We start from the raw sequence: 27,003 nt of genomic DNA, 5'->3' as shown, positions 1-27,003 counted from the left end.
ATGTGCATAACGCGGTCATCCAGCTTGCGCGGGTTAGGCTCAGAACTGCGATTCAAGTTTGCACGTAGCGGCTCAAACGAATCGCAACAAGTTAATAGACACAACGCCTTAAAGGCACTTTTAGGCATGATGTGCAAAACGTGGTCATCCAGCTTGCGCGGGTTAGGCTGAGAACTGCGATTCAAGTTCGCACATAGCGGCTAAAGCGAATCGCAACAAGTTAATACACACAAAGCCTTACAGGCACTTTTAGGCATGATGTGAAAAAGAGGTCATCCAGCTTGCGCGGGTTAGGCTGAGAACTGCGATTCAAGTTCGCACATAGCGGCTAAAGCGAATCGCAACAAGTTAATACACACAAAGCCTTACAGGCACTTCTAGGCATGATGTGCATAACGCGGTCATCCAGCTTGCGCGGGTTAGGCTGAGAACTGCGATTCAAGTTCGCACATAGCGGCTAAAGCGAATCGCAACAAGTTAATACACACAACGCCTTAAAGGCACTTTTAGGCATGATGTGCAAAACGTGGTCATCCAGCTTGCGCGGGTTAGGCTCAGAACTGCGAATAGAGTTTGCACGTAGCGGCTCAAACGAATCGCAACAAGTTAATACACACAAAGCCTTACAGGCACTTCTAGGCATGATGTGCATAACGCGGTCATCCAGCTTGCGCGGGTTAGGCTCAGAACTGCGATTCAAGTTTGCACGTAGCGGCTCAAACGAATCGCAACAAGTTAATACACACAACGCCTTACAGGCACTTTTAGGCATTATGTGCAAAACGCTGTCATCCAGCTTGCGCGGGTTAGCCTCAGAACTGCGATTCAAGTTTGCACGTAGCGGCTCAAACGAATCGCAACAAGTTAATACACACAAAGCCTTACAGGCACTTCTAGGCATGATGTGAAAAACGAGGTCATCCAGCTTGCGCTGGTTAGGCTGAGAACTGCGATTCAAGTTCGCACATAGCGGCTAAAGCGAATCGCAACAAGTTAATACACACAAAGCCTTACAGGCACTTCTAGGCATGATTTGCATAACTCTGTCACCCAGCTTGCGCGGGTTAGGCTCAGAACTGCGATTCAAGTTTGCACGTAGCGGCTCAAACGAATCGCAACAAGTTAATACACACAACGCCTTACAGGCACTTTTAGGCATTATGTGCAAAACGTGGTCATCCAGCTTGCGCGGGTTAGGCTGAGAACTGCGATTCAAGTTCGCACATAGCGGCTAAAGCGAATCGCAACAAGTTAATACACACAAAGCCTTACAGGCACTTTTAGGCATGATGTGAAAAACGAGGTCATCCAGCTTGCGCGGGTTAGGCTGAGAACTGCGATTCAAGTTCGCACATAGCGGCTAAAGCGAATCGCAACAAGTTAATACACACAAAGCCTTACAGGCACTTTTAGGCATGATGTGAAAAAGAGGTCATCCAGCTTGCGCGGGTTAGGCTGAGAACTGCGAATCAAGTTTGCACGTAGCGGCTCAAACGAATCGCAACAAGTTAATACACACAAAGCCTTACAGGCACTTCTAGGCATGATGTGCATAACGCGGTCATCCAGCTTGCGCGGGTTAGGCTCAGAACTGCGATTCAAGTTTGCACGTAGCGGCTCAAACGAATCGCAACAAGTTAATACACACAACGCCTTACAGGCACTTTTAGGCATTATGTGCAAAACGCGGTCATCCAGCTTGCGCGGGTTAGGCTCAGAACTGCGATTCAAGTTTGCACGTAGCGGCTCAAACGAATCGCAACAAGTTAATACACACAACGCCTTAAAGGCACTTTTAGGCATGATGTGCAAAACGTGGTCATCCAGCTCGCGCGGGTTAGCCTAAGAACTGCGATTCAAGTTTGCACGTAGCGGCTCAAACGAATCGCAACAAGTTAATACACACAAAGCCTTACAGGCACTTCTAGGCATGATGTGCAAAACGTGGTCATCCAGCTTGCGCGGGTTAGGCTGAGAACTGCGATTCAAGTTCGCACATAGCGGCTAAAGCGAATCGCAACAAGTTAATACACACAAAGCCTTACAGGCACTTTTAGGCTTGATGTGAAAAACGAGGTCATCCAGCTTGCGCGGGTTAGGCTGAGAACTGCGATTCAAGTTCGCACATAGCGGCTAAAGCGAATCGCAACAAGTTAATACACACAAAGCCTTACAGGCACTTCTAGGCATGATGTGCATGACGCGGTCATCCAGCTTGCGCGGGTTAGGCTCAGAACTGCGATTCAAGTTCGCACATAGCGGCTAAAGCGAATCGCAACAAGTTAATACACACAAAGCCTTACAGGCACTTTTAGGCATGATGTGAAAAAGAGGTCATCCAGCTTGCGCGGGTTAGGCTGAGAACTGCGAATCAAGTTTGCACGTAGCGGCTCAAACGAATCGCAACAAGTTAATACACACAAAGCCTTACAGGCACTTCTAGGCATGATGTGCATAACGCGGTCATCCAGCTTGCGCGGGTTAGGCTCAGAACTGCGATTCAAGTTTGCACGTACGGCTCAAACGAATCGCAACAAGTTAATACACACAACGCCTTACAGGCACTTTTAGGCATTATGTGCAAAACGCGGTCATCCAGCTTGCGCGGGTTAGGCTCAGAACTGCGATTCAAGTTTGCACGTAGCGGCTCAAACGAATCGCAACAAGTTAATACACACAACGCCTTAAAGGCACTTTTAGGCATGATGTGCAAAACGTGGTCATCCAGCTTGCGCGGGTTAGCCTCAGAACTGCGATTCAAGTTTGCACGTAGCGGCTCAAACGAATCGCAACAAGTTAATACACACAAAGCCTTACAGGCACTTCTAGGCATGATGTGCAAAACGTGGTCCTCCAGCTTGCGCGGGTTAGGCTGAGAACTGCGATTCAAGTTCGCACATAGCGGCTAAAGCGAATCGCAACAAGTTAATACACACAAAACCTTACAGGCACTTTTAGGCATGATGTGAAAAACGAGGTCATCCAGCTTGCGCGGGTTAGGCTGAGAACTGCGATTCAAGTTCGCACATAGCGGCTAAAGCGAATCGCAACAAGTTAATACACACAAAGCCTTACAGGCACTTCTAGGCATGATGTGCATGACGCGGTCATCCAGCTTGCGCGGGTTAGGCTCAGAACTGCGATTCAAGTTTGCACGTAGCGGCTCAAACGAATCGCAACAAGTTAATACACACAACGCCTTAAAGGTACTTTTAGGCATGATGTGAAAACGTGGTCATCCAGCTTGCGCGGGTTAGGCTCAGAACTGCGAATCATGTTTGCACGTAGCGGCTCAAACGAATCGCAACAAGTTAATACACACAAATCCTTACAGGCACTTCTAGGCATGATGTGCATAACGCCGTCATCCAGCTTGCGCGGGTTAGTCTCAGAACTGCGATTCAAGTTTGCACGTAGCGGCTCAAACGAATCGCAACAAGTTAATACACACAAAGCCTTACAGGCACTTCCAGGCATGATGTGCAAAACGTGGTCATCCAGCTTGCGCGGGTTAGGCTGAGAACTGCGATTCAAGTTCGCACATAGCGGCTAAAGCGAATCGCAACAAGTTAATACACACAAAGCCTTACAGGCACTTTTAGGCATGATGTGAAAAATGAGGTCATCCAGCTTGCGCGGGTTAGGCTGAGAACTGCGATTCAAGTTCGCACATAGCGGCTAAAGCGAATCGCAACAAGTTAATACACACAAAGCCTTACAGGCACTTCTAGGCATGATATGCATGACGCGGTCATCCAGCTTGCGCGGGTTAGGCTCAGAACTGCGATTCAAGTTTGCACGTAGCGGCTCAAACGAATCGCAACAAGTTAATACACACAACGCCTTAAAGGCACTTTTAGGCATGATGTGAAAATGTGGTCATCCAGCTTGCGCGGTTTAGGCTCAGAACTGCGAATCAAGTTTGCACGTAGCGGCTCAAACGAATCGCAACAAGTTAATACACACAAAGCCTTACAGGCACTTCTAGGCACGATGTGCATAACGCGGTCATCCAGCTTGCGCGGGTTAGGCTCAGAACTGCGATTCAAGTTTGCACGTAGCGGCTCAAACGAATCGCAACAAGTTAATACACACAACGCCTTAAAGGCATGATGTGCAAAACGTGGTCATCCAGCTTGCGCGGGTTAGGCTCAGAACTGCGATTCAAGTTTGCACGTAGCGGCTCAAACGAATCGCAACAAGTTAATACACACAACGCCTTAAAGGCACTTTTAGGCATGATGTGCATAACGCGGTCATCCAGCTTCCGCGGGTTAGGCTCAGAACTGCGATTCAAGTTTGCACGTACCGGCTCAAACGAATCGCAACAAGTTAATACACACAAAACCTTACAGGCACTTTTAGGCATGATGTGAAAAACGAGGTCATCCAGCTTGCGCGGGTTAGGCTGAGAACTGCGATTCAAGTTCGCACATAGCGGCTAAAGCGAATCGCAACAAGTTAATACACACAAAGCCTTACAGGCACTTCTAGGCATGATGTGCATGACGCGGTCATCCAGCTTGCGCGGGTTAGGCTCAGAACTGCGATTCAAGTTTGCACGTAGCGGCTCAAACGAATCGCAACAAGTTAATACACACAACGCCTTAAAGGCACTTTTAGGCATGATGTGAAAACGTGGTCATCCAGCTTGCGCGGGTTAGGCTCAGAACTGCGAATCAAGTTTGCACGTAGCGGCTCAAACGAATCGCAACAAGTTAATACACACAAATCCTTACAGGCACTTCTAGGCATGATGTGCATAACGCCGTCATCCAGCTTGCGCGGGTTAGTCTCAGAACTGCGATTCAAGTTTGCACGTAGCGGCTCAAACGAATCGCAACAAGTTAATACACACAACGCCTTAAAGGCACTTTTAGGCATGATGTGCAAAACGTGGTCATCCAGCTTGCGCGGGTTAACCTCAGAACTGCGATTCAAGTTTGCACGTAGCGGCTCAAACGAATCGCAACAAGTTAATACACACAAAGCCTTACAGGCACTTCCAGGCATGATGTGCAAAACGTGGTCATCCAGCTTGCGCGGGTTAGGCTGAGAACTGCGATTCAAGTTCGCACATAGCGGCTAAAGCGAATCGCAACAAGTTAATACACACAAAGCCTTACAGGCACTTTTAGGCATGATGTGAAAAATGAGGTCATCCAGCTTGCGCGGGTTAGGCTGAGAACTGCGATTCAAGTTCGCACATAGCGGCTAAAGCGAATCGCAACAAGTTAATACACACAAAGCCTTACAGGCACTTCTAGGCATGATATGCATGACGCGGTCATCCAGCTTGCGCGGGTTAGGCTCAGAACTGCGATTCAAGTTTGCACGTAGCGGCTCAAACGAATCGCAACAAGTTAATACACACAACGCCTTAAAGGCACTTTTAGGCATGATGTGAAAATGTGGTCATCCAGCTTGCGCGGTTTAGGCTCAGAACTGCGAATCAAGTTTGCACGTAGCGGCTCAAACGAATCGCAACAAGTTAATACACACAAAGCCTTACAGGCACTTCTAGGCACGATGTGCATAACGCGGTCATCCAGCTTGCGCGGGTTAGGCTCAGAACTGCGATTCAAGTTTGCACGTAGCGGCTCAAACGAATCGCAACAAGTTAATACACACAACGCCTTAAAGGCATGATGTGCAAAACGTGGTCATCCAGCTTGCGCGGGTTAGGCTCAGAACTGCGATTCAAGTTTGCACGTAGCGGCTCAAACGAATCGCAACAAGTTAATACACACAACGCCTTAAAGGCACTTTTAGGCATGATGTGCATAACGCGGTCATCCAGCTTCCGCGGGTTAGGCTCAGAACTGCGATTCAAGTTTGCACGTACCGGCTCAAACGAATCGCAACAAGTTAATACACACAACGCCTTAAAGGCACTTTTAGGCATGATGTGCAAAACGTGGTCATCCAGCTTGCGCGGGTTAGGCTCTGAACTGCGATTCAAGTTCGCACATAGTGGCTAAAGCGAATCGCAACAAGTTAATACACACAACGCCTTACAGGCACTTTTAGGCATGATGTGCAAATAGGCGTCACTCAAGCTGCGCGGGTTAGGTACAGAACTGCGATTCAAGTTCGCACATAGCGGCTAAAGCGAATCGCAACAAGTTAATACACACAAAGCCTTACAGGCACTTCTAGGCATGATTTGCATAACGCTGTCACCCAGCTTGCGCGGGTTAGGCTCAGAACTGCGATTCAAGTTTGCACGTAGCGTCTCAAATGAATCGCAACAAGTTAATACACACAACGCCTTACAGGCACTTTTAGGCATTATGTGCAAAACGTGGTCATCCAGCTTGCGCGGGTTAGGCTGAGAACTGCGATTCAAGTTCGCACATAGCGGCTAAAGCGAATCGCAACAAGTTAATACACACAAAGCCTTACAGGCACTTTTAGGCATGATGTGAAAAACGAGGTCATCCAGCTTGCGCGGGTTAGGCTGAGAACTGCGATTCAAGTTCGCACATAGCGGCTAAAGCGAATCGCAACAAGTTAATACACACAAAGCCTTACAGGCACTTCTAGGCATGATGTGCATAACGCGGTCATCCAGCTTGCGCGGGTTAGGCTCAGAACTGCGATTCAAGTTTGCACGTAGCGGCTCAAACGAATCGCAACAAGTTAATAGACACAACGCCTTAAAGGCACTTTTAGGCATGATGTGCAAAACGTGGTCATCCACCTAGCGCGGGTTAGCCTCAGAACTGCGATTCAAGTTTGCACGTAGCGGCTCAAACGAATCGCAACAAGTTAATACACACAAAGCCTTACAGGTACTTCTAGGCATGATGTGCAAAACGTGGTCATCCAGCTTGCGCGGGTTAGGCTGAGAACTGCGATTCAAGTTCGCACATAGCGGCTAAAGCGAATCGCAACAAGTTAATACATACAAAGCCTTACAGGCACTTTTAGGCATGATGTGAAAAAGAGGTCATCCAGCTTGCGCGGGTTAGGCTGAGAACTGCGATTCAAGTTAGCACATAGCGGCTAAAGAGAATCGCAACAAGTTAATACACACAAAGCCTTACAGGCACTTCTAGGCACGATGTGCATAACGCGGTCATCCAGCTTGCGCGGGTTAGGCTCAGAACTGCGATTCAAGTTTGCACGTAGCGGCTCAAACGAATCGCAACAAGTTAATACACACAACGCCTTAAAGGCATGATGTGCAAAACGTGGTCATCCAGCTTGCGCGGGTTAGGCTCAGAACTGCGATTCAAGTTTGCACGTAGCGGCTCAAACGAATCGCAACAAGTTAATACACACAACGCCTTAAAGGCACTTTTAGGCATGATGTGCATAACGCGGTCATCCAGCTTCCGCGGGTTAGGCTCAGAACTGCGATTCAAGTTTGCACGTACCGGCTCAAACGAATCGCAACAAGTTAATACACACAACGCCTTAAAGGCACTTTTAGGCATGATGTGCAAAACGTGGTCATCCAGCTTGCGCGGGTTAGGCTCAGAACTGCGATTCAAGTTCGCACATAGTGGCTAAAGCGAATCGCAACAAGTTAATACACACAAAGCCTTACAGGCACTTTTAGGCATGATGTGAAAAAGAGGTCATCCAGCTTGCGCGGGTTAGGCTGAGAACTGCGAATCAAGTTTGCACGTAGCGGCTCAAACGAATCGCAACAAGTTAATACACACAAAGCCTTACAGGCACTTCTAGGCATGATGTGCATAACGCGGTCATCCAGCTTGCGCGGGTTAGGCTCAGAACTGCGATTCAAGTTTGCACGTACGGCTCAAACGAATCGCAACAAGTTAATACACACAACGCCTTACAGGCACTTTTAGGCATTATGTGCAAAACGCGGTCATCCAGCTTGCGCGGGTTAGGCTCAGAACTGCGATTCAAGTTTGCACGTAGCGGCTCAAACGAATCGCAACAAGTTAATACACACAACGCCTTAAAGGCACTTTTAGGCATGATGTGCAAAACGTGGTCATCCAGCTTGCGCGGGTTAGCCTCAGAACTGCGATTCAAGTTTGCACGTAGCGGCTCAAACGAATCGCAACAAGTTAATACACACAAAGCCTTACAGGCACTTCTAGGCATGATGTGCAAAACGTGGTCATCCAGCTTGCGCGGGTTAGGCTGAGAACTGCGATTCAAGTTCGCACATAGCGGCTAAAGCGAATCGCAACAAGTTAATACACACAAAACCTTACAGGCACTTTTAGGCATGATGTGAAAAACGAGGTCATCCAGCTTGCGCGGGTTAGGCTGAGAACTGCGATTCAAGTTCGCACATAGCGGCTAAAGCGAATCGCAACAAGTTAATACACACAAAGCCTTACAGGCACTTCTAGGCATGATGTGCATGACGCGGTCATCCAGCTTGCGCGGGTTAGGCTCAGAACTGCGATTCAAGTTTGCACGTAGCGGCTCAAACGAATCGCAACAAGTTAATACACACAACGCCTTAAAGGCACTTTTAGGCATGATGTGAAAACGTGGTCATCCAGCTTGCGCGGGTTAGGCTCAGAACTGCGAATCAAGTTTGCACGTAGCGGCTCAAACGAATCGCAACAAGTTAATACACACAAATCCTTACAGGCACTTCTAGGCATGATGTGCATAACGCCGTCATCCAGCTTGCGCGGGTTAGTCTCAGAACTGCGATTCAAGTTTGCACGTAGCGGCTCAAACGAATCGCAACAAGTTAATACACACAAAGCCTTACAGGCACTTCCAGGCATGATGTGCAAAACGTGGTCATCCAGCTTGCGCGGGTTAGGCTGAGAACTGCGATTCAAGTTCGCACATAGCGGCTAAAGCGAATCGCAACAAGTTAATACACACAAAGCCTTACAGGCACTTTTAGGCATGATGTGAAAAATGAGGTCATCCAGCTTGCGCGGGTTAGGCTGAGAACTGCGATTCAAGTTCGCACATAGCGGCTAAAGCGAATCGCAACAAGTTAATACACACAAAGCCTTACAGGCACTTCTAGGCATGATATGCATGACGCGGTCATCCAGCTTGCGCGGGTTAGGCTCAGAACTGCGATTCAAGTTTGCACGTAGCGGCTCAAACGAATCGCAACAAGTTAATACACACAACGCCTTAAAGGCACTTTTAGGCATGATGTGAAAATGTGGTCATCCAGCTTGCGCGGTTTAGGCTCAGAACTGCGAATCAAGTTTGCACATAGCGGCTCAAACGAATCGCAACAAGTTAATACACACAAAGCCTTACAGGCACTTCTAGGCACGATGTGCATAACGCGGTCATCCAGCTTGCGCGGGTTAGGCTCAGAACTGCGATTCAAGTTTGCACGTAGCGGCTCAAACGAATCGCAACAAGTTAATACACACAACGCCTTAAAGGCATGATGTGCAAAACGTGGTCATCCAGCTTGCGCGGGTTAGGCTCAGAACTGCGATTCAAGTTTGCACGTAGCGGCTCAAACGAATCGCAACAAGTTAATACACACAACGCCTTAAAGGCACTTTTAGGCATGATGTGCATAACGCGGTCATCCAGCTTCCGCGGGTTAGGCTCAGAACTGCGATTCAAGTTTGCACGTACCGGCTCAAACGAATCGCAACAAGTTAATACACACAAAACCTTACAGGCACTTTTAGGCATGATGTGAAAAACGAGGTCATCCAGCTTGCGCGGGTTAGGCTGAGAACTGCGATTCAAGTTCGCACATAGCGGCTAAAGCGAATCGCAACAAGTTAATACACACAAAGCCTTACAGGCACTTCTAGGCATGATGTGCATGACGCGGTCATCCAGCTTGCGCGGGTTAGGCTCAGAACTGCGATTCAAGTTTGCACGTAGCGGCTCAAACGAATCGCAACAAGTTAATACACACAACGCCTTAAAGGCACTTTTAGGCATGATGTGAAAACGTGGTCATCCAGCTTGCGCGGGTTAGGCTCAGAACTGCGAATCAAGTTTGCACGTAGCGGCTCAAACGAATCGCAACAAGTTAATACACACAAATCCTTACAGGCACTTCTAGGCATGATGTGCATAACGCCGTCATCCAGCTTGCGCGGGTTAGTCTCAGAACTGCGATTCAAGTTTGCACGTAGCGGCTCAAACGAATCGCAACAAGTTAATACACACAACGCCTTAAAGGCACTTTTAGGCATGATGTGCAAAACGTGGTCATCCAGCTTGCGCGGGTTAACCTCAGAACTGCGATTCAAGTTTGCACGTAGCGGCTCAAACGAATCGCAACAAGTTAATACACACAAAGCCTTACAGGCACTTTTAGGCATGATGTGAAAAATGAGGTCATCCAGCTTGCGCGGGTTAGGCTGAGAACTGCGATTCAAGTTCGCACATAGCGGCTAAAGCGAATCGCAACAAGTTAATACACACAAAGCCTTACAGGCACTTCTAGGCATGATATGCATGACGCGGTCATCCAGCTTGCGCGGGTTAGGCTCAGAACTGCGATTCAAGTTTGCACGTAGCGGCTCAAACGAATCGCAACAAGTTAATACACACAACGCCTTAAAGGCACTTTTAGGCATGATGTGAAAATGTGGTCATCCAGCTTGCGCGGTTTAGGCTCAGAACTGCGAATCAAGTTTGCACGTAGCGGCTCAAACGAATCGCAACAAGTTAATACACACAAAGCCTTACAGGCACTTCTAGGCACGATGTGCATAACGCGGTCATCCAGCTTGCGCGGGTTAGGCTCAGAACTGCGATTCAAGTTTGCACGTAGCGGCTCAAACGAATCGCAACAAGTTAATACACACAACGCCTTAAAGGCATGATGTGCAAAACGTGGTCATCCAGCTTGCGCGGGTTAGGCTCAGAACTGCGATTCAAGTTTGCACGTAGCGGCTCAAACGAATCGCAACAAGTTAATACACACAACGCCTTAAAGGCACTTTTAGGCATGATGTGCATAACGCGGTCATCCAGCTTCCGCGGGTTAGGCTCAGAACTGCGATTCAAGTTTGCACGTACCGGCTCAAACGAATCGCAACAAGTTAATACACACAACGCCTTAAAGGCACTTTTAGGCATGATGTGCAAAACGTGGTCATCCAGCTTGCGCGGGTTAGGCTCAGAACTGCGATTCAAGTTCGCACATAGTGGCTAAAGCGAATCGCAACAAGTTAATACACACAACGCCTTACAGGCACTTTTAGGCATGATGTGCAAATAGGCGTCACTCAAGCTGCGCGGGTTAGGTACAGAACTGCGATTCAAGTTCGCACATAGCGGCTAAAGCGAATCGCAACAAGTTAATACACACAAAGCCTTACAGGCACTTCTAGGCATGATTTGCATAACGCTGTCACCCAGCTTGCGCGGGTTAGGCTCAGAACTGCGATTCAAGTTTGCACGTAGCGTCTCAAATGAATCGCAACAAGTTAATACACACAACGCCTTACAGGCACTTTTAGGCATTATGTGCAAAACGTGGTCATCCAGCTTGCGCGGGTTAGGCTGAGAACTGCGATTCAAGTTCGCACATAGCGGCTAAAGCGAATCGCAACAAGTTAATACACACAAAGCCTTACAGGCACTTTTAGGCATGATGTGAAAAACGAGGTCATCCAGCTTGCGCGGGTTAGGCTGAGAACTGCGATTCAAGTTCGCACATAGAGGCTAAAGCGAATCGCAACAAGTTAATACACACAAAGCCTTACAGGCACTTCTAGGCATGATGTGCATAACGCGGTCATCCAGCTTGCGCGGGTTAGGCTCAGAACTGCGATTCAAGTTTGCACGTAGCGGCTCAAACGAATCGCAACAAGTTAATAGACACAACGCCTTAAAGGCACTTTTAGGCATGATGTGCAAAACGTGGTCATCCACCTAGCGCGGGTTAGCCTCAGAACTGCGATTCAAGTTTGCACGTAGCGGCTCAAACGAATCGCAACAAGTTAATACACACAAAGCCTTACAGGTACTTCTAGGCATGATGTGCAAAACGTGGTCATCCAGCTTGCGCGGGTTAGGCTGAGAACTGCGATTCAAGTTCGCACATAGCGGCTAAAGCGAATCGCAACAAGTTAATGCACACAAAGCCTTACAGGCACTTTTAGGCATGATGTGAAAAAGAGGTCATCCAGCTTGCGCGGGTTAGGCTGAGAACTGCGATTCAAGTTAGCACATAGCGGCTAAAGAGAATCGCAACAAGTTAATACACACAAAGCCTTACAGGCACTTCTGGGCATGATGTGCATAACGCGGTCATCCAGCTTGCGCGGGTTAGGCTGAGAACTGCGATTCAAGTTCGCACATAGCGGCTAAAGCGAATCGCAACAAGTTAATATACACAAAGCCTTACAGGCACTTCTAGGCATGATGTGCATAACGCGGTCATCCAGCTTGCGCGGGTTAGGCTCAGAACTGCGATTCAAGTTTGCACGTAGCGGCTCAAACGAATCGCAACAAGTTAATACACACAACGCCTTAAAGGCACTTTTAGGCATGATGTGCATAACGCGGTCATCCAGCTTCCGCGGGTTAGGCTCAGAACTGCGATTCAAGTTTGCACGTACCGGCTCAAACGAATCGCAACAAGTTAATACACACAACGCCTTAAAGGCACTTTTAGGCATGATGTGCAAAACGTGGTCATCCAGCTTGCGCGGGTTAGGCTCAGAACTGCGATTCAAGTTCGCACATAGTGGCTAAAGCGAATCGCAACAAGTTAATACACACAACGCCTTACAGGCACTTTTAGGCATGATGTGCAAATAGGCGTCACTCAAGCTGCGCGGGTTAGGTACAGAACTGCGATTCAAGTTCGCACATAGCGGCTAAAGCGAATCGCAACAAGTTAATACACACAAAGCCTTACAGGCACTTCTAGGCATGATTTGCATAACGCTGTCACCCAGCTTGCGCGGGTTAGGCTCAGAACTGCGATTCAAGTTTGCACGTAGCGTCTCAAATGAATCGCAACAAGTTAATACACACAACGCCTTACAGGCACTTTTAGGCATTATGTGCAAAACGTGGTCATCCAGCTTGCGCGGGTTAGGCTGAGAACTGCGATTCAAGTTCGCACATAGCGGCTAAAGCGAATCGCAACAAGTTAATACACACAAAGCCTTACAGGCACTTTTAGGCATGATGTGAAAAACGAGGTCATCCAGCTTGCGCGGGTTAGGCTGAGAACTGCGATTCAAGTTCGCACATAGCGGCTAAAGCGAATCGCAACAAGTTAATACACACAAAGCCTTACAGGCACTTCTAGGCATGATGTGCATAACGCGGTCATCCAGCTTGCGCGGGTTAGGCTCAGAACTGCGATTCAAGTTTGCACGTAGCGGCTCAAACGAATCGCAACAAGTTAATAGACACAACGCCTTAAAGGCACTTTTAGGCATGATGTGCAAAACGTGGTCATCCACCTAGCGCGGGTTAGCCTCAGAACTGCGATTCAAGTTTGCACGTAGCGGCTCAAACGAATCGCAACAAGTTAATACACACAAAGCCTTACAGGCACTTCTAGGCATGATTTGCATAACGCTGTCACCCAGCTTGCGCGGGTTAGGCTCAGAACTGCGATTCAAGTTTGCACGTAGCGTCTCAAATGAATCGCAACAAGTTAATACACACAACGCCTTACAGGCACTTTTAGGCATTATGTGCAAAACGTGGTCATCCAGCTTGCGCGGGTTAGGCTGAGAACTGCGATTCAAGTTCGCACATAGCGGCTAAAGCGAATCGCAACAAGTTAATACACACAAAGCCTTACAGGCACTTCTGGGCATGATGTGCATAACGCGGTCATCCAGCTTGCGCGGGTTAGGCTGAGAACTGCGATTCAAGTTCGCACATAGCGGCTAAAGCGAATCGCAACAAGTTAATATACACAAAGCCTTACAGGCACTTCTAGGCATGATGTGCATAACGCGGTCATCCAGCTTGCGCGGGTTAGGCTCAGAACTGCGATTCAAGTTTGCACGTAGCGGCTCAAACGAATCGCAACAAGTTAATACACACAACGCCTTAAAGGCACTTTTAGGCATGATGTGCAAAACGTGGTCATCCAGCTTGCGCGGGTTAGGCTCAGAACTGCGAATCAAGTTTGCACGTAGCGGCTCAAACGAATCGCAACAAGTTAATACACACAAAGCCTTACAGGCACTTCTAGGCATGATGTGCATAACGCGGTCATCCAGCTTGCGCGGGTTAGGCTCAGAACTGCGATTCAAGTTTGCACGTAGCGGCTCTAACGAATCGCAACAAGTTAATACACACAACGCCTTACAGGCACTTTTAGGCATTATGTGCAAAACGCGGTCATTCAGCTTGCGCGGGTTAGGCTCAGAACTGCGAATCAAGTTTGCACGTAGCGGCTCAAACGAATCGCAACAAGTTAATACACACAAAGCCTTACAGGCACTTCTAGGCATGATGTGCATAACGCGGTCATCCAGCTTGCGCGGGTTAGGCTCAGAACTGCGATTCAAGTTTGCACGTAGCGGCTCAAACGAATCGCAACAAGTTAATACACACAACGCCTTAAAGGCACTTTTAGGCATGATGTGAAAACGTGGTCATCCAGCTTGCGCGGGTTAGGCTCAGAACTGCGAATCAAGTTTGCACGTAGCGGCTCAAACGAATCGCAACAAGTTAATACACACAAAGCCTTACAGGCACTTCTAGGCATGATGTGCATAACGCCGTCATCCAGCTTGCGCGGGTTAGGCTCAGAACTGCGATTCAAGTTTGCACGTAGCGGCTCAAACGAATCGCAACAAGTTAATACACACAACCACTTAAACGCATGATGTGCAAAACGTGGTCATCAGCTTGCGCGGGTTAGGCTCAGAACTGCGATTCGTTTGCACGTAGCGGCTCAAACGAACCGCAACAAGTTAATACACACAACGCCTTAAAGGCACTTTTAGGCATGATGTGCAAAACGTGGTCATCCAGCTTGCGCGCGTTAGGCTCACTCTGCGATTCAAGTTTGTACGTAGCGGCTCAAACGAACCGCAACAAGTTAATACACTCAAAGCCTTACAGGCACTTCTAGGCATGATGTGCATAACGCGGTCATCCAGCTTCCGCGGGTTAGGCTGAGAACTGCGATTCAAGTTCGCACATAGCGGCTAAAGCGAATCGCAACAAGTTAATACACACGAAGCCTTACAGGCACTTCTAGGCATGATGTGCATAACGCGGTCATCCAGCTTGCGCGGGTTAGGCCTAGAACTGCGATTCAAGTTTGCACGTAGCGGCTCAAACGAATCGCAACAAGTTAATACACACAACGCCTTAAAGGCACTTTTAGGCATGATGTGCAAAACGTGGTCATCCAGCTTGCGCGGGTTAGCCTCAGAACTGCGATTCAAGTTTGCACGTAGCGGCTCAAACGAATCGCAACAAGTTAATACACACAAAGCCTTACAGGCACTTCTAGGCATGAAGTGCATAACGCGGTCATCCAGCTTGCGCGGGTTAGGCTCAGAACTGCGATTCAAGTTTGCACGTAGCGGCTCAAACGAATCGCAACAAGTTAATAGACACAACGCCTTAAAGGCACTTTTAGGCATGATGTGCAAAACGTGGTCATCCAGCTTGCGCGGGTTAGCCTCAGAACTGCGATTCAAGTTTGCACGTAGCGGCTCAAACGAATCGCGACAAGTTAATACACACAAAGCCTTACAGGCACTTCTAGGCATGATGTGCAAAACGTGGTCATCCAGCTTGCGCGGGTTAGGCTGAGAACTGCGATTCAAGTTCGCACATAGCGGCTAAAGCGAATCGCAACAAGTTAATACACACAAAGCCTTACAGGCACTTTTAGGCATGATGTGAAAAAGAGGTCATCCAGCTTGCGCGGGTTAGGCTGAGAACTGCGATTCAAGTTCGCACATAGCGGCTAAAGCGAATCGCAACAAGTTAATACACACAAAGCCTTACAGGCACTTCTAGGCATGATGTGCATAACGCGGTCATCCAGCTTGCGCGGGTTAGGCTCAGAACTGCGATTCAAGTTTGCACGTAGCGGCTCAAACGAATCGCAACAAGTTAATACACACAACGCCTTAAAGGCACTTTTAGGCATGATGTGCATAACGCGGTCATCCAGCTTCCGCGGGTTAGGCTCAGAACTGCGATTCAAGTTTGCACGTACCGGCTCAAACGAATCGCAACAAGTTAATACACACAACGCCTTAAAGGCACTTTTAGGCATGATGTGCAAAACGTGGTCATCCAGCTTGCGCGGGTTAGGCTCAGAACTGCGATTCAAGTTCGCACATAGTGGCTAAAGCGAATCGCAACAAGTTAATACACACAACGCCTTACAGGCACTTTTAGGCATGATGTGCAAATAGGCGTCACTCAAGCTGCGCGGGTTAGGTACAGAACTGCGATTCAAGTTCGCACATAGCGGCTAAAGCGAATCGCAACAAGTTAATAGACACAACGCCTTAAAGGCACTTTTAGGCATGATGTGCAAAACGTGGTCATCCACCTAGCGCGGGTTAGCCTCAGAACTGCGATTCAAGTTTGCACGTAGCGGCTCAAACGAATCGCAACAAGTTAATACACACAAAGCCTTACAGGTACTTCTAGGCATGATGTGCAAAACGTGGTCATCCAGCTTGCGCGGGTTAGGCTGAGAACTGCGATTCAAGTTCGCACATAGCGGCTAAAGCGAATCGCAACAAGTTAATACACACAAAGCCTTACAGGCACTTTTAGGCATGATGTGCAAAACGTGGTCATCCAGCTTGCGCGGGTTAGGCTGAGAACTGCGATTCAAGTTCGCACATAGCGGCTAAAGCGAATCGCAACAAGTTAATACACACAAAGCCTTACAGGCACTTCTAGGCATGATATGCATGACGCGGTCATCCAGCTTGCGCGGGTTAGGCTCAGAACTGCGATTCAAGTTTGCACGTAGCGGCTCAAACGAATCGCAACAAGTTAATACACACAACGCCTTAAAGGCACTTTTAGGCATGATGTGAAAATGTGGTCATCCAGCTTGCGCGGTTTAGGCTCAGAACTGCGAATCAAGTTTGCACGTAGCGGCTCAAACGAATCGCAACAAGTTAATACACACAAAGCCTTACAGGCACTTCTAGGCACGATGTGCATAACGCGGTCATCCAGCTTGCGCGGGTTAGGCTCAGAACTGCGATTCAAGTTTGCACGTAGCGGCTCAAACGAATCGCAACAAGTTAATACACACAACGCCTTAAAGGCATGATGTGCAAAACGTGGTCATCCAGCTTGCGCGGGTTAGGCTCAGAACTGCGATTCAAGTTTGCACATAGCGGCTCAAACGAATCGCAACAAGTTAATACACACAACGCCTTAAAGGCACTTTTAGGCATGATGTGCATAACGCGGTCATCCAGCTTCCGCGGGTTAGGCTCAGAACTGCGATTCAAGTTTGCACGTACCGGCTCAAACGAATCGCAACAAGTTAATACACACAAAACCTTACAGGCACTTTTAGGCATGATGTGAAAAACGAGGTCATCCAGCTTGCGCGGGTTAGGCTGAGAACTGCGATTCAAGTTCGCACATAGCGGCTAAAGCGAATCGCAACAAGTTAATACACACAAAGCCTTACAGGCACTTCTAGGCATGATGTGCATGACGCGGTCATCCAGCTTGCGCGGGTTAGGCTCAGAACTGCGATTCAAGTTTGCACGTAGCGGCTCAAACGAATCGCAACAAGTTAATACACACAACGCCTTAAAGGCACTTTTAGGCATGATGTGAAAACGTGGTCATCCAGCTTGCGCGGGTTAGGCTCAGAACTGCGAATCAAGTTTGCACGTAGCGGCTCAAACGAATCGCAACAAGTTAATACACACAAATCCTTACAGGCACTTCTAGGCATGATGTGCATAACGCCGTCATCCAGCTTGCGCGGGTTAGTCTCAGAACTGCGATTCAAGTTTGCACGTAGCGGCTCAAACGAATCGCAACAAGTTAATACACACAACGCCTTAAAGGCACTTTTAGGCATGATGTGCAAAACGTGGTCATCCAGCTTGCGCGGGTTAACCTCAGAACTGCGATTCAAGTTTGCACGTAGCGGCTCAAACGAATCGCAACAAGTTAATACACACAAAGCCTTACAGGCACTTCCAGGCATGATGTGCAAAACGTGGTCATCCAGCTTGCGCGGGTTAGGCTGAGAACTGCGATTCAAGTTCGCACATAGCGGCTAAAGCGAATCGCAACAAGTTAATACACACAAAGCCTTACAGGCACTTTTAGGCATGATGTGAAAAATGAGGTCATCCAGCTTGCGCGGGTTAGGCTGAGAACTGCGATTCAAGTTCGCACATAGCGGCTAAAGCGAATCGCAACAAGTTAATACACACAAAGCCTTACAGGCACTTCTAGGCATGATATGCATGACGCGGTCATCCAGCTTGCGCGGGTTAGGCTCAGAACTGCGATTCAAGTTTGCACGTAGCGGCTCAAACGAATCGCAACAAGTTAATACACACAACGCCTTAAAGGCACTTTTAGGCATGATGTGAAAATGTGGTCATCCAGCTTGCGCGGTTTAGGCTCAGAACTGCGAATCAAGTTTGCACGTAGCGGCTCAAACAAATCGCAACAAGTTAATACACACAAAGCCTTACAGGCACTTCTAGGCACGATGTGCATAACGCGGTCATCCAGCTTGCGCGGGTTAGGCTCAGAACTGCAATTCAAGTTTGCACGTAGCGGCTCAAACGAATCGCAACAAGTTAATACACACAACGCCTTAAAGGCATGATGTGCAAAACGTGGTCATCCAGCTTGCGCGGGTTAGGCTCAGAACTGCGATTCAAGTTTGCACGTAGCGGCTCAAACGAATCGCAACAAGTTAATACACACAACGCCTTAAAGGCACTTTTAGGCATGATGTGCATAACGCGGTCATCCAGCTTCCGCGGGTTAGGCTCAGAACTGCGATTCAAGTTTGCACGTACCGGCTCAAACGAATCGCAACAAGTTAATACACACAACGCCTTAAAGGCACTTTTAGGCATGATGTGCAAAACGTGGTCATCCAGCTTGCGCGGGTTAGGCTCAGAACTGCGATTCAAGTTCGCACATAGTGGCTAAAGCGAATCGCAACAAGTTAATACACACAACGCCTTACAGGCACTTTTAGGCATGATGTGCAAATAGGCGTCACTCAAGCTGCGCGGGTTAGGTACAGAACTGCGATTCAAGTTCGCACATAGCGGCTAAAGCGAATCGCAACAAGTTAATACACACAAAGCCTTACAGGCACTTCTAGGCATGATTTGCATAACGCTGTCACCCAGCTTGCGCGGGTTAGGCTCAGAACTGCGATTCAAGTTTGCACGTAGCGTCTCAAATGAATCGCAACAAGTTAATACACACAACGCCTTACAGGCACTTTTAGGCATTATGTGCAAAACGTGGTCATCCAGCTTGCGCGGGTTAGGCTGAGAACTGCGATTCAAGTTCGCACATAGCGGCTAAAGCGAATCGCAACAAGTTAATACACACAAAGCCTTACAGGCACTTTTAGGCATGATGTGAAAAACGAGGTCATCCAGCTTGCGCGGGTTAGGCTGAGAACTGCGATTCAAGTTCGCACATAGCGGCTAAAGCGAATCGCAACAAGTTAATACACACAAAGCCTTACAGGCACTTCTAGGCATGATGTGCATAACGCGGTCATCCAGCTTGCGCGGGTTAGGCTCAGAACTGCGATTCAAGTTTGCACGTAGCGGCTCAAACGAATCGCAACAAGTTAATAGACACAACGCCTTAAAGGCACTTTTAGGCATGATGTGCAAAACGTGGTCATCCACCTAGCGCGGGTTAGCCTCAGAACTGCGATTCAAGTTTGCACGTAGCGGCTCAAACGAATCGCAACAAGTTAATACACACAAAGCCTTACAGGTACTTCTAGGCATGATGTGCAAAACGTGGTCATCCAGCTTGCGCGGGTTAGGCTGAGAACTGCGATTCAAGTTCGCACATAGCGGCTAAAGCGAATCGCAACAAGTTAATACATACAAAGCCTTACAGGCACTTTTAGGCATGATGTGAAAAAGAGGTCATCCAGCTTGCGCGGGTTAGGCTGAGAACTGCGATTCAAGTTAGCACATAGCGGCTAAGGAGAATCGCAACAAGTTAATACACACAAAGCCTTACAGGCACTTCTAGGCACGATGTGCATAACGCGGTCATCCAGCTTGCGCGGGTTAGGCTCAGAACTGCGATTCAAGTTTGCACGTAGCGGCTCAAACGAATCGCAACAAGTTAATACACACAACGCCTTAAAGGCATGATGTGCAAAACGTGGTCATCCAGCTTGCGCGGGTTAGGCTCAGAACTGCGATTCAAGTTTGCACGTAGCGGCTCAAACGAATCGCAACAAGTTAATACACACAACGCCTTAAAGGCACTTTTAGGCATGATGTGCATAACGCGGTCATCCAGCTTCCGCGGGTTAGGCTCAGAACTGCGATTCAAGTTTGCACGTACCGGCTCAAACGAATCGCAACAAGTTAATACACACAACGCCTTAAAGGCACTTTTAGGCATGATGTGCAAAACGTGGTCATCCAGCTTGCGCGGGTTAGGCTCAGAACTGCGATTCAAGTTCGCACATAGTGGCTAAAGCGAATCGCAACAAGTTAATACACACAACGCCTTACAGGCACTTTTAGGCATGATGTGCAAATAGGCGTCACTCAAGCTGCGCGGGTTAGGTACAGAACTGCGATTCAAGTTCGCACATAGCGGCTAAAGCGAATCGCAACAAGTTAATACACACAAAGCCTTACAGGCACTTCTAGGCATGATTTGCATAACGCTGTCACACAGCTTGCGCGGTTTAGGCTCAGAACTGCGATTCAAGTTTGCACGTAGCGTCTCAAATGAATCGCAACAAGTTAATACACACAACGCCTTACAGGCACTTTTAGGCATTATGTGCAAAACGTGGTCATCCAGCTTGCGCGGGTTAGGCTGAGAACTGCGATTCAAGTTCGCACATAGCGGCTAAAGCGAATCGCAACAAGTTAATACACACAAAGCCTTACAGGCACTTTTAGGCATGATGTGAAAAACGAGGTCATCCAGCTTGCGCGGGTTAGGCTGAGAACTGCGATTCAAGTTCGCACATAGCGGCTAAAGCGAATCGCAACAAGTTAATACACACAAAGCCTTACAGGCACTTCTAGGCATGATGTGCATAACGCGGTCATCCAGCTTGCGCGGGTTAGGCTCAGAACTGCGATTCAAGTTTGCACGTAGCGGCTCAAACGAATCGCAACAAGTTAATAGACACAACGCCTTAAAGGCACTTTTAGGCATGATGTGCAAAACGTGGTCATCCACCTAGCGCGGGTTAGCCTCAGAACTGCGATTCAAGTTTGCACGTAGCGGCTCAAACGAATCGCAACAAGTTAATACACACAAAGCCTTACAGGTACTTCTAGGCATGATGTGCAAAACGTGGTCATCCAGCTTGCGCGGGTTAGGCTGAGAACTGCGATTCAAGTTCGCACATAGCGGCTAAAGCGAATCGCAACAAGTTAATACACACAAAGCCTTACAGGCACTTTTAGGCATGATGTGAAAAAGAGGTCATCCAGCTTGCGCGGGTTAGGCTGAGAACTGCGATTCAAGTTAGCACATAGCGGCTAAAGAGAATCGCAACAAGTTAATACACACAAAGCCTTACAGGCACTTCTGGGCATGATGTGCATAACGCGGTCATCCAGCTTGCGCGGGTTAGGCTGAGAACTGCGATTCAAGTTCGCACATAGCGGCTAAAGCGAATCGCAACAAGTTAATATACACAAAGCCTTACAGGCACTTCTAGGCATGATGTGCATAACGCGGTCATCCAGCTTGCGCGGGTTAGGCTCAGAACTGCGATTCAAGTTTGCACGTAGCGGCTCAAACGAATCGCAACAAGTTAATACACACAACGCCTTAAAGGCACTTTTAGGCATGATGTGCATAACGCGGTCATCCAGCTTCCGCGGGTTAGGCTCAGAACTGCGATTCAAGTTTGCACGTACCGGCTCAAACGAATCGCAACAAGTTAATACACACAACGCCTTAAAGGCACTTTTAGGCATGATGTGCAAAACGTGGTCATCCAGCTTGCGCGGGTTAGGCTCAGAACTGCGATTCAAGTTCGCACATAGTGGCTAAAGCGAATCGCAACAAGTTAATACACACAACGCCTTACAGGCACTTTTAGGCATGATGTGCAAATAGGCGTCACTCAAGCTGCGCGGGTTAGGTACAGAACTGCGATTCAAGTTCGCACATAGCGGCTAAAGCGAATCGCAACAAGTTAATACACACAAAGCCTTACAGGCACTTCTAGGCATGATTTGCATAACGCTGTCACCCAGCTTGCGCGGGTTAGGCTCAGAACTGCGATTCAAGTTTGCACGTAGCGTCTCAAATGAATCGCAACAAGTTAATACACACAACGCCTTACAGGCACTTTTAGGCATTATGTGCAAAACGTGGTCATCCAGCTTGCGCGGGTTAGGCTGAGAACTGCGATTCAAGTTCGCACATAGCGGCTAAAGCGAATCGCAACAAGTTAATACACACAAAGCCTTACAGGCACTTTTAGGCATGATGTGAAAAACGAGGTCATCCAGCTTGCGCGGGTTAGGCTGAGAACTGCGATTCAAGTTCGCACATAGCGGGTAAAGCGAATCGCAACAAGTTAATACACACAAAGCCTTACAGGCACTTCTAGACATGATGTGCATAACGCGGTCATCCAGCTTGCGCGGGTTAGGCTCAGAACTGCGATTCAAGTTTGCACGTAGCGGCTCAAACGAATCGCAACAAGTTAATAGACACAACGCCTTAAAGGCACTTTTAGGCATGATGTGCAAAACGTGGTCATCCACCTAGCGCGGGTTAGCCTCAGAACTGCGATTCAAGTTTGCACGTAGCGGCTCAAACGAATCGCAACAAGTTAATACACACAAAGCCTTACAGGTACTTCTAGGCATGATGTGCAAAACGTGGTCATCCAGCTTGCGCGGGTTAGGCTGAGAACTGCGATTCAAGTTCGCACATAGCGGCTAAAGCGAATCGCAACAAGTTAATACACACAAAGCCTTACAGGCACTTTTAGGCATGATGTGAAAAAGAGGTCATCCAGCTTGCGCGGGTTAGGCTGAGAACTGCGATTCAAGTTAGCACATAGCGGCTAAAGAGAATCGCAACAAGTTAATACACACAAAGCCTTACAGGCACTTCTAGGCACGATGTGCATAACGCGGTCATCCAGCTTGCGCGGGTTAGGCTCAGAACTGCGATTCAAGTTTGCACGTAGCGGCTCAAACGAATCGCAACAAGTTAATACACACAACGCCTTAAAGGCATGATGTGCAAAACGTGGTCATCCAGCTTGCGCGGGTTAGGCTCAGAACTGCGATTCAAGTTTGCACGTAGCGGCTCAAACGAATCGCAACAAGTTAATACACACAACGCCTTAAAGGCACTTTTAGGCATGATGTGCATAACGCGGTCATCCAGCTTCCGCGGGTTAGGCTCAGAACTGCGATTCAAGTTTGCACGTACCGGCTCAAACGAATCGCAACAAGTTAATACACACAACGCCTTAAAGGCACTTTTAGGCATGATGTGCAAAACGTGGTCATCCAGCTTGCGCGGGTTAGGCTCAGAACTGCGATTCAAGTTCGCACATAGTGGCTAAAGCGAATCGCAACAAGTTAATACACACAACGCCTTACAGGCACTTTTAGGCATGATGTGCAAATAGGCGTCACTCAAGCTGCGCGAGTTAGGTACAGAACTGCGATTCAAGTTCGCACATAGCGGCTAAAGCGAATCGCAACAAGTTAATACACACAAAGCCTTACAGGCACTTCTAGGCATGATTTGCATAACGCTGTCACCCAGCTTGCGCGGGTTAGGCTCAGAACTGCGATTCAAGTTTGCACGTAGCGTCTCAAATGAATCGCAACAAGTTAATACACACAACGCCTTACAGGCACTTTTAGGCATTATGTGCAAAACGTGGTCATCCAGCTTGCGCGGGTTAGGCTGAGAACTGCGATTCAAGTTCGCACATAGCGGCTAAAGCGAATCGCAACAAGTTAATACACACAAAGCCTTACAGGCACTTTTAGGCATGATGTGAAAAACGAGGTCATCCAGCTTGCGCGGGTTAGGCTGAGAACTGCGATTCAAGTTCGCACATAGCGGCTAAAGCGAATCGCAACAAGTTAATACACACAAAGCCTTACAGGCACTTCTAGGCATGATGTGCATAACGCGGTCATCCAGCTTGCGCGGGTTAGGCTCAGAACTGCGATTCAAGTTTGCACGTAGCGGCTCAAACGAATCGCAACAAGTTAATAGACACAACGCCTTAAAGGCACTTTTAGGCATGATGTGCAAAACGTGGTCATCCACCTAGCGCGGGTTAGCCTCAGAACTGCGATTCAAGTTTGCACGTAGCGGCTCAAACGAATCGCAACAAGTTAATACACACAAAGCCTTACAGGTACTTCTAGGCATGATGTGCAAAACGTGGTCATCCAGCTTGCGCGGGTTAGGCTGAGAACTGCGATTCAAGTTCGCACATAGCGGCTAAAGCGAATCGCAACAAGTTAATACACACAAAGCCTTACAGGCACTTTTAGGCATGATGTGAAAAAGAGTTCATCCAGCTTGCGCGGGTTAGGCTGAGAACTGCGATTCAAGTTAGCACATAGCGGCTAAAGAGAATCGCAACAAGTTAATACACACAAAGCCTTACAGGCACTTCTGGGCATGATGTGCATAACGCGGTCATCCAGCTTGCGCGGGTTAGGCTGAGAACTGCGATTCAAGTTCGCACATAGCGGCTAAAGCGAATCGCAACAAGTTAATATACACAAAGCCTTACAGGCACTTCTAGGCATGATGTGCATAACGCGGTCATCCAGCTTGCGCGGGTTAGGCTCAGAACTGCGATTCAAGTTTGCACGTAGCGGCTCAAACGAATCGCAACAAGTTAATACACACAACGCCTTAAAGGCACTTTTAGGCATGATGTGCAAAACGTGGTCATCCAGCTTGCGCGGGTTAGGCTCAGAACTGCGAATCAAGTTTGCACGTAGCGGCTCAAACGAATCGCAACAAGTTAATACACACAAAGCCTTACAGGCACTTCTAGGCATGATGTGCATAACGCGGTCATCCAGCTTGCGCGGGTTAGGCTCAGAACTGCGATTCAAGTTTGCACGTAGCGGCTCTAACGAATCGCAACAAGTTAATACACACAACGCCTTACAGGCACTTTTAGGCATTATGTGCAAAACGCGGTCATTCAGCTTGCGCGGGTTAGGCTGAGAACTGCGATTCAAGTTCGCACATAGCGGCTAAAGCGAATCGCAACAAGTTAATACACACAAAGCCTTACAGGCACTTCTAGGCATGATGTGCATGACGCGGTCATCCAGCTTGCGCGGGTTAGGCTCAGAACTGCGATTCAAGTTTGCACGTAGCGGCTCAAACGAATCGCAACAAGTTAATACACACAACGCCTTAAAGGCACTTTTAGGCATGATGTGAAAACGTGGTCATCCAGCTTGCGCGGGTTAGGCTCAGAACTGCGAATCAAGTTTGCACGTAGCGGCTCAAACGAATCGCAACAAGTTAATACACACAAAGCCTTACAGGCACTTCTAGGCATGATGTGCATAACGCCGTCATCCAGCTTGCGCGGGTTAGGCTCAGAACTGCGATTCAAGTTTGCACGTAGCGGCTCAAACGAATCGCAACAAGTTAATACACACAACCACTTAAACGCATGATGTGCAAAACGTGGTCATCAGCTTGCGCGGGTTAGGCTCAGAACTGCGATTCGTTTGCACGTAGCGGCTCAAACGAACCGCAACAAGTTAATACACACAACGCCTTAAAGGCACTTTTAGGCATGATGTGCAAAACGTGGTCATCCAGCTTGCGCGCGTTAGGCTCACTCTGCGATTCAAGTTTGTACGTAGCGGCTCAAACGAACCGCAACAAGTTAATACACTCAAAGCCTTACAGGCACTTCTAGGCATGATGTGCATAACGCGGTCATCCAGCTTCCGCGGGTTAGGCTGAGAACTGCGATTCAAGTTCGCACATAGCGGCTAAAGCGAATCGCAACAAGTTAATACACACAAAGCCTTACAGGCACTTATAGGCATGATGTGCATAACGCGGTCATCCAGCTTGCGCGGGTTAGGCTCAGAACTGCGATTCAAGTTTGCACGTAGCGGCTCAAACGAATCGCAACAAGTTAATACACACAACGCCTTAAAGGCACTTTTAGGCATGATGTGCAAAACGTGGTCATCCAGCTTGCGCGGGTTAGCCTCAGAACTGCGATTCAAGTTTGCACGTAGCGGCTCAAACGAATCGCAACAAGTTAATACACACAAAGCCTTACAGGCACTTCTAGGCATGAAGTGCATAACGCGGTCATCCAGCTTGCGCGGGTTAGGCTCAGAACTGCGATTCAAGTTTGCACGTAGCGGCTCAAACGAATCGCAACAAGTTGATAGACACAACGCCTTAAAGGCACTTTTAGGCATGATGTGCAAAACGTGGTCATCCAGCTTGCGCGGGTTAGCCTCAGAACTGCGATTCAAGTTTGCACGTAGCGGCTCAAACGAATCGCGACAAGTTAATACACACAAAGCCTTACAGGCACTTCTAGGCATGATGTGCAAAACGTGGTCATCCAGCTTGCGCGGGTTAGGCTGAGAACTGCGATTCAAGTTCGCACATAGCGGCTAAAGCGAATCGCAACAAGTTAATACACACAAAGCCTTACAGGCACTTTTAGGCATGATGTGAAAAAGAGGTCATCCAGCTTGCGCGGGTTAGGCTGAGAACTGCGATTCAAGTTCGCACATAGCGGCTAAAGCGAATCGCAACAAGTTAATACACACAAAGCCTTACAGGCACTTCTAGGCATGATGTGCATAACGCGGTCATCCAGCTTGCGCGGGTTAGGCTGAGAACTGCGATTCAAGT

Source organism: Amblyomma maculatum, unplaced genomic scaffold, assembly GCF_055883805.1.
Source record: "Amblyomma maculatum isolate TAMU_Amacu unplaced genomic scaffold, ASM5588380v1 scaffold_15, whole genome shotgun sequence".
NCBI classification, from domain to species: domain Eukaryota; kingdom Metazoa; phylum Arthropoda; class Arachnida; order Ixodida; family Ixodidae; genus Amblyomma; species Amblyomma maculatum.
The sequence above is the reverse complement of the archived record's forward strand: the minus strand, read 5'-3'. Positions refer to the sequence as shown.